The sequence below is a fragment of the Ooceraea biroi genome, chromosome 10, assembly GCF_003672135.1.
Source record: "Ooceraea biroi isolate clonal line C1 chromosome 10, Obir_v5.4, whole genome shotgun sequence".
Taxonomy (NCBI): Eukaryota; Metazoa; Arthropoda; class Insecta; order Hymenoptera; family Formicidae; genus Ooceraea; species Ooceraea biroi.
The window spans coordinates 9442315-9451869 of NC_039515.1; the positions used below are offsets into that span (position 1 = coordinate 9442315).

At 40.0% G+C, this 9555-nt stretch overlaps 1 long non-coding RNA gene across 1 annotated transcript; it reads right to left on the reverse strand.

Moving 5' to 3' along the window:
- Positions 1-7552: 7552 nt before the first annotated feature.
- On the reverse strand, positions 7553-7908 carry LOC113562755. The gene is made up of 2 exons (XR_003407153.1): positions 7830-7908; positions 7553-7756 (listed from the first exon to the last, which is right to left on the reverse strand). It is a non-coding gene; the product is annotated as an uncharacterized LOC113562755 (long non-coding RNA).
- Between the last annotated feature and the right edge of the window lie 1647 nt (positions 7909-9555).

The following is a 9555-nucleotide window of genomic DNA, read 5'->3' on the forward strand; positions in this document are numbered from 1 at the left end:
CCGCTTTTTACCACAGCAGATCCTCTCTAATCTCAGTTGGTAGGATCATTTGAGCTTCAAAATTGCCAATTGCCACAAAAAGGGCTAAAAACTTCGCTCTCTCCAAACGTTTGATATATAACATACCGTATTTTACGGCCGGGCAAACCGAAACTAAGGAACCGATAAAACTCGCAAGAAATTGGATCATACATGTCCTTAGACTGAGTACTGCAAGCGTTTTGTGCAGAAGCTTAATCCGTTTTTCCCGTAAGATGGAGATAGAGAAACTGAGTATCAAAGGTAAAGCCAAGAACCTACATAAGCTCGCTGGTATGAGCACACTCTTACGTCTGTTAATGACGAAGCCGAATGCGGATAGCAGGTTGAGCGTTGTTGAAACGTTCACTATACAGCGATCATAGGATTGTGCTATAAGAAGGAAGTCATCCAGATAAATTACGGAAAGAAAACCTTTCTCCCTGAGCGATTGTACTACGGGTTTTAGGAGCTTGGTGAAAATATACGAGGCCGACGCACGCCCGAAGGGCAACGCGGTAAATTGGAAAAGCTGATTGCGGAAGCGAAATCGTAAATATTTCCTGTCTTCAAGATGAATAGGCAGGAGCAGATATGCATCCTCTAAGTCGATGGATGCCAGAGAGTCTCCCGGGGAAATCAAACGAATTACTGTCTTCCATTCCTCATTTTAAAATGAGGAGAGAAGATAAACTCATTGAAACACTTTAGATTCAGGATAAATCTCCAACCTCCCGAAGATTTTTCCCTCACAAAAAAGGGGGACACAAATTGGTCCTCGCAGTCGGATACCGGTTCGATGGCCCCTTTCTTACAGAGCCTGTCAATTTCCTGTCCGTAAAGTTCCTGCTCTTTCAAGGATAAATGGACACGGGGCTCATTGACTTGACGGGGTAGCTGCTGAGAGAAGGGCAACTTATAGCTGGCTACTGCCTGCAGGATTACCGGATCTGTGGTGATTTCCTTCACTTGGGAAGAAATAAGCTAACCTACTGGCGATATTGTTACGTCGTAGTAACGTGTCAAAACAATTTCCTTTTCGGGTCAATGCATTTAAGCAATTTACCCTGGAACGGAGTGTGCAGGTTGCAGTGAGATGTCAAATTATGACTCTTGAATGGGTGGAAGTATCGGATACGAATTCGGTATCGTGATTTCTTTGCTGTCTAAACCGAGCAACTCCCGAAACCGGTAAACTACGCGACGCGGATCACCCTTACGAATTGTGCGGAAATCAGGATATTTATTCTCAATGGTTAGTTCTCGGAGAGAATAAGGGTTTTCTTTGATTAACGCTTTGTTAGTTTCTAATACTGCTAATTTTTGATAGAAAGGAAACGGATCTTGGTTATTGGAGAAGGCGAAACGAATCTGGTAACGGAGCTTCCTTTCCTGAACTCTACGCCCCTTCTTACAAGTAACACTACCCAAGTGCCACTCGCCGATTTTCTTGAAACTTTGCACACACGTAGTACATCGAAAAACATTAGACACGTGTCTTTTTATTTGTGCTAACAACGCATTTTAAAGTTAGAAAACGCATTCGAAAATTTAATACTCTATAGCACAATGGTAACTAACGCTACTCCTGAGCGTTATTCTCTTACAGCTTTTACGACATTACTCTATTATGGTTTCCTTGTCTGAATGTTTGGCATTAATTTTACGAGATTCGAAATGGCAGATTCAAAATCGCGGACCGAAATCGCAGAATTGTCAAACATTTTATTCAAAGTCAGTTTCAAAGAAGTGTTTTAGACCCGTGATTACGATTTTGGTAACAGTTATATCATTCTAGAGGAATTTTGTCAAACTACTATTAACATTGTAAACAGTGACCTCGAAAACCACCACAAAAATGGTCTTTGAAACTAATTTTAAACAATTGGAATTTGGGTCCACCATTTTGGATGCACCATATTGAATTTGCCATTTTTCATCCGCCACCTCTAGATTGATATAACTGTTACCAAAATCGTAATAACGGGTCTAAAACACTTCTTCGAAACTGACTTTGAATAAAAATTTTAAAAATTCTGCGATTTCGGTCCGCGATTTTGAATCTGCCATTCCGAATCTCGTAAAATTAATGCCAAACATTCAGACAATGAAATCATAATAGAATAATGTCGTAAAAGCTGTAAGAGAATAACGCTCAAGAGTAGCGTTAGTTACCATTGTGCTATAGAGTGTTAAAGGAGGATGTTAAAAAAGTGCCGATTTCTGCCCAAAAAGCTGTAAGTAAAAGGGATAGTATTTTTTATAGATTTTGACCTCCTGAATACGATAAAACAATTGAAAAGTGTGTGGGCGTTAGGGAACACCTTGAAAATTGAGTTTGAAGATGATATATTTCGAAATTCGGATGATGTATGGAGTCACAACAAAATACGTCCGTGTGAGTTTTTTGAGGAAAGGGGACGGGGGAAAAGGAGATGTGTTTGTAATAATCAGTAATCAGTGATCAGTGAAAATACAAAACAAAAAAAAATAGAAAAATGGACCCAACATCTCGTCGCATCCTCCTTGCGTGTTCGGCAGAGAATGAGATTATCCCTTCTTTCCCCGCACTCAGTTACTTACGCTTTCGCTCACAAATGCACACAAAACATATTTTTATTTCCCTCTGCCTCCTTCCTCCCAAAAAACTCACATGGACGTATTTTGTCGTGGCTCCATATATCATCCGAATTTCGAAATATACCATGTTTAAACTCAATTTTCAAGGTGTGCCCTTACGCTCACGCACTTTTCAATTGTTTTATAGTATTCAGGAGGTCCAAATCTATAAAAAACACTATCCCTTTTACTTACACCTTTTTGGGCAGAAATCGGCACTTTTTTTAACATCCTCCTTTTCGACTGCGTTCTAACCTTAAAATGCGTTGTTAGCACAAATAAAAAGACACGTGTCTAATGTTTTTCGATGTATTACATGTGTGAAAAGTTTCAAGAAAATCGGCGAGTGGCACTTGGGTAGTGTTACTTGTTAGTAGGCATAGATATGATTCTAATTTATTTAATTACGATACCACGGGTTGCTGAAAGATTATTGTCGCAAGGTAGAGCCACACTCTTCGGTAGCGCCAACTTGAACGACTAGGGCCACGCTCTTCGGCAGCGCCAGTCGAAAATCCTTCAGTAACTTAAGGAAGGAAAACAATGCGAACGAGAGATCTTTAAAAAGATAGAGAGGAAGCTTCGCTAGTAATTTCTCCGTTATTTCGTATTAGACCTTTATTAATATGATGATAATCTTTGGAAACGTTAATTGATAATATAATTTCTACCTTGATCCTATAAGGTGCGAGTGGCCGCAGTCTTTCTTACAGATCGCTTGCTTGGTTTATATACTCGGTTAATCACGCTTCTAACTAACTGGACGCTAAAGCGCTAATCGAACTCGGAACCGAACTTCTTCTGCTTCTGTCTATTCTTCTGTCTAATTCTTTTCTGTATTTCTTCTGTCTTGTTCCGAGCGTCGACAGCCCTTTTTATACCTTGGACGAAAGGGTGGGCGTTTAAAAATTACGTGGGGGTCAACTTTGACCAATAAGATTCTGATAAGTGTCTCGAACTTTGGGACCCACGCCGTCGTCGTCTGGTGTTATCACGGTTCTATAGTGGGGAGGTTCCGCGTACACTTCCCATACAGAACCTGCCTTGATCTGTTAATTTGTTAATTATGTAATTTACAATGTAAATATTGCTAATTCAATTGCGCTGTGGATTCTACGGTGTGAAAAGTACTTAATACGTTTTTTGAACGGTTATTCTATCTATTCTTAGTGCGAAGATAAAATAATAAATTATTGCAGAACGATCCGTTTACACTATTCTTTATTGAGAGACATTCCTAGCGGCATCGCATAATCATTATAAAAGAAAATGTCAGTGGTTATATATTTATAATTTAATAATATAAAATGCTGCAGGAATTTCCATCGAACTAGTGATAAGCGAGTGCATAGTCTCTCGTAGCCCTTTTATGGCCATGTATCACAGCATGCGCGAGATTCAGGCGCATTCTTGTACCGTTTATTATTGCTTGTTCAAACATTGTGACATTTCGATACAGAATCGGTTCGAAACCTTGCAGGCGTAAGAACGAGGTTTTACCGTGACGTAACAATATTTACCTGGTCCTCCGTTAGCGTCTCCTGGAGCGAGATCTGGCGCGGTATGGTGCTCGGCGACTGCTCGACGGAACCCCTAACCTATCGCCGAAATTTTTGTCGTGGCAGGGGCCCTGGAGTTTTCCGTCGATGCTGTAGAGGGAATCACGTGTAATTGGGGCTTGATGGGTTGCTGCACCTTTCGGGATACCAGCAATGATGCCTTGACCAGGTCTTTTGCGGACTTCGCCATCGTAGTAGCTTTCTTCAGTTCTTTTTCGAACGATGTCCCGAACAGACATTCGTCTGGAGGAATATTTTCCGCCGTGTTCTTCGCGAGGATGTTTGTGGGGACTATCTGCGCACGTCGAGATAAGAAAAGATAGAAGAGATCCGCCAAGATTTTTGCCTCCTCGTTAATTTTCAGCACCGTTGAGCGTGCCTCAGGAGCGAGCGCTCGCTGAATCGCGGGCTTCAGGAGATCGGAAAGTGTCTCGTCGAGAGCACACAGAGCGATTCCGACCTGGTCTTGGTCCTTACTATTATATTCGTCCCGCTTACTGACGGAGTTGAACTTGAGCCCAGACTTGAGTTCTTGATTGAACTTAGGAGCTTTGAGAAAAGCTAGAGCTTCCGGTGGCGAATATTTTCGCAGCAGAGGGTCGCGTTGTTCTGGAGGGAGGCCCTTTTGTGCAAAATTACGCCATTGCTCGGCAATCAGTTCGTTCCAGGGTGACACCTCCACTTTTTCCAGCGCAGAAGCGAACAACTCTCTAGTAAGAGTATCCTCGTCCGCGGATAGTTGCGAGTGAAGGGGTATCCGCCAGTATGGCCTCCGTAACTGGAGGTGACTCGAACGATACGTTACCTTTGTTCGTGGTAGACATGAAGGATTATTACTCGCAAGGCTGTGTCGATTTTTCCGCCTATATTCCGCAAATATAGGTTCAGAAAGCACGTACAGACCTGAGTTACGTTCAATTGGCCTTTCCTGTCTCGCAGGCACTGCCATAGACGATCCACTCGGGACAGAGTGGTCCGAGCAAGGAACGTTTCCCGAGGGAGAATCCGTAACGGGCGTCGTTTCCTGCTGTATTTCGAGGGTCTCATGATTCGGTGAGTCGAGTAAGGGTGCGGGGGAGATGGATATCGTGGCGCCATAACCTCTTGGTGTTGTAAGACGTTGAGCAGACGTGCCAACGTGTTTTCGAGGCCCGCGAGGTGGTCCCTGGAAGGCGACCTTCGTCGCTTTCGCGATTTATGAGACGATTTACCCATGTTTATCGAAAGAATATGTAGAAATCTTAAGAAAATATTCACGAGGCTGTTCACGAAACTGTTGAGAGAAGCAGCAACAAGAACATAATGACGATCGCTGCGCGCATCGAGAAGGCCCGCATGAGCGCACCACCTCTAGCTTGATTTTAATAACTTTAAAGCTTGTTGGGAAAGCCGCGACGAGGCGTGACTACGCAATTATATCCGTTTGAACGAAAATTGATATAATTATAATATTCGATTTAAAAATATGTTATTTTCTATCTAATTATTGTTTCCTTTCCATTCAAGAAATTTATTCTTCAATAACAAGAATATATTTTTCTTGGTTGAACTATAATAAAATGGCTTTATTCAAGTAAGTTTTCTTCGTTTAATATAATTACGCAATATAATTTTAATATAACAATATAATTTTAATATAATTAACACAATAGAATTATATTTCAAGATTACCACGTTGAAACTAAAGATACTTTCAAAACAAGAATGTTCTCTTTTTTCTGTGTAGTGTAATGGTAAAAAAATAATCGAATGTTTCAGCCAGGAGATATCCGGCTTTCGACCGCAACGGTAAAGTGTCTTGTCGAGAGATTCCCGGACTTTGACGGGAAACGATTAAAGTAGTAAGATGGCACAATTTGAAGAAGTTTGATATGAGATTTATACGTTTTTTCTCATTTATGTCTAAATTTTTTTATCGAAACGAAATAAGACACAATTGTTGAAGAAAACCATTAGTACAGAGTGTGCTCTCTATCGGAGTCATTTAGAACTAATAGTTCTTTGCATGCATGCATATATGACGGTATGTGCTCGCACTTTTTCATGTCGATTTTGTAATACATATTTTCGGTTAAAAATAAAGTCTTTTTCGCTTTCGTTTAATTTGGAAGACTGCAGTGTTTTTTTCCTCTTCTATACAAACCCAACGACAATCAAAACAATTCCCTTACAATTTAGTCCAGAAATGATGACGATTAAGTAACCCAAATAAGGCCTACCTTATCGTTAATGCTTAATAAGTTAAAGAAGTATGCAAAACACAGACTGTACTTATTTTGTTATCTTTTTAATTTTTGATTTAGATAGATTTAGGTTCTTAGTTCTTCGATATCAATTGCATTACATTCTGGACAAGCCATGTACATCGTACATCATCATATTATATTTGTAATACGAGGGGGGACCCAAAAGAAACCGAACTTTTTTTTATTGTTTTTCATTTACATTACAAAGAAAAACGAGTTAGTTTCCTTCAAAGTACTCTCCCTGGGATGCAATACACTTGTCAAGTCTTTTTTTCCATTGATCAAAGCATCCCTGGAACTCCTGAACTCCGATGCTGTCAAGATCCCTCTGCGAAGCTGTTTTTACAGCGTTAACATCGTCAAAACGCTTCCCCTTCAAGTTTTTTTCATCCACGGAAAGAGAAAAAAATCACAGGGGGCTAGGTCGAGTGAATAGGGGGGGGGGGAACAAGTGTCCATCCAGTGAGGCCAGATAACGACGAACACCGAATGCCGTGTGTGCAGGGGCATTGTCGTGGTGAAGGAACCACTCTCCACTCCGCCACAAATCGGGTCATTTTCTTCGAACGTTCTCTCGTAGGCGCCTTAAAACTTCCAAGTAAAACTGTTGGTTGACGATTTGCCCTACTGGAACGAAGGGCAAACTCTGAAGGGCGCCCAGAACGAGGGTCATCTTCCAGGCTCATTCTGCCCTCCCTAAATCGACGAAACCATTCGTAGACCTGAGTACGGCTTAAGGCTTCCTCTTTGAAAGCTTCTTGAATCATAGCGTAAGTTTCCGAAAAAGATTTCCCAAAAGAAAACAAAATTTGACACAGACGCTGCTCCTTCCGATCACCCATTGCAATTTAGCAGACACGTCGAGTAGTGGCCTTGAAAAAAATAGCGGTATGGTCTCGTAGGTGCTTTCTCAACGGTGTCCGTTGGGCTACTGATCGGAGGGGAACTAAACTCGACGCACCTAGCGGCGCAAGGTTCAACTACGCGCTCGGGAGGCGTGGCACCGGAAGTTCGGTTTCTTTTGGGTCCCCCCTCGTATAATATTATATACAACTATAATATTCCTCTTTCTATTGTACTTTCATTAGGTCGATTATAAATAGTCCTATGTCATAACGAAAAAGAAAGATATATTATCTTCGTTCTACATCTCTTCATTTAACAGTTTAATAGTCACGATTACAGATCAACGTAATTAGTTATTTGTTTTATATTTATCTATTCTATTATAATATGTTACAATATGTTACATTATTCATATTACTTCTGTGTAGAATACATAACGGTAAAGTAAGATATTGATGTACTCGTTAGCTGCAATGAAATATTTTTTTATATATATTTTCTATGTAAATTACACTTCATAATATGCATAGTAATACGTTACTGAGGCTAAACATTCTAAGGATGCAAATAATAATCCGCCAACTTTTAAACCGAAATTCTTGCTGCCCCTTTATATAAAAGTAGTAGTCTTTGAATGTGTAAAGGTGCTATATACCATAGAACATTATATCTGCAAGAAAAAGATAAATAATGTATTCATAAATAACAAAATATGGTACAAGTTCAGAAAAGGGGATCCCCTCCAATGACCTTGACCTTGACATATGTTGTCAAGGTCACCCTCCTGAGAGACCATCAAGAGGTTTTAGCCGTCGCTCATTGTTCATTAAAAAGTTATAAACAAAAGAAATTTGAAAAATGTACGAGTTAACATTAGTAGTTAAGACGTAATATATGGAGATCTACATATGTCGAAGCATACACTTTCCAGCATATTCAAAGATTTTCAACGAAATAAATTTCAAAAGTATATGCTGGATATATACAGGGTGTCCCATTTTAAGTTTCCCCTAAAACATTTCAGAAACACTGCGTTAAATCGAAAAATGTTTCAAACAAACGTTCTGTGACTTCGAGGGGGACATAAGACGGTACTATTGGTTTGACCTTGGGTGCGTGTCAAGGTCATATGGAGTTCAACATTGTTTTTTAAACGGAACCCCATACTTTTTATGCAGAGTCTGATTCTTCGTCGAAAAGTAAGTAACTTTGTTCGAAACATTGTTTTAAAACGCCCTCCTTATCCCGAAAACTCAGGTTCAACCTTTAACGGACCGATGATAATACTCGCTTTATAACAGACACTGAAGTGTTTTTAGTATTTTACTGTTTACCATCAGCATGTGCGTGCGTGCGTATGCGTGTGTTCTACATCCAGCCAACTAAGGCAAGATCGATCACTGATCCAGCCAGTTAAGGCAAGATCGTTCTCTGATCCAGCCAGTTAAGGCAAAATCGTGCTCTGATCCAGCCAGTTAAGATGGTATTGGTTTGACCTTGAGTGGCGTTGTCAAGGTCAGGGCAAGGTCACTTCGAATTTTGTAAATGGAACTCCTAATTTTTCATTGCATATTCTCATAGCTTACCTCGAGAGCTTTTCAAAACACTATAGAAGTATTTTTCATTAAGTACTTTTCGACTTATAAGGCTTGAAAGTTACAATACCCATTACTAAGTTGTACCATGCGGATCAATTTCCTTGAATCAATTTCTAAGGTCATGTGAATATTCTCAATGGTGAAATTAACTTTGACTGTAGAATAGGAAAGAACGACAAATTTTCAGACTCCATGTTGTTGGTTACATAATGTCAAGGTCAAACAGTAGGTAGTTCCGAATTATTATTTCAAAGCCAAGAGTGGAATATTCAGAAACGGTCTTTTGCTTTAATCGGCTCGAGAGTTTGAGGATTATTGCACTATTACTTTCCCATCTCAATATTAAACAGTATTGGTTATTCTTATTTACTGCAGGATGCGATACATCTCATTGAAAGTTGACTTATCGATTGACAGCTGGTGTCTTTCTCAACTTGTATGAGTCCTTGAGCAATTAGCATAAAGTTTTCTGTTCTCGACACTTCCTCTTTAACTCGTCACGTCATTCGTGAATGATTTTCAAATTTTTTTTGTTTCTAAAATTCCATTGTTGTGCAAGTAAAAACAATGCCCGATTACACGTCGAACGAGTTGACCGACATTCTTCTCATCCTAGGAGAATGTCGACGTAATTACAAAAGAGCAGCAGCATTGTACCGAAGAAGATTT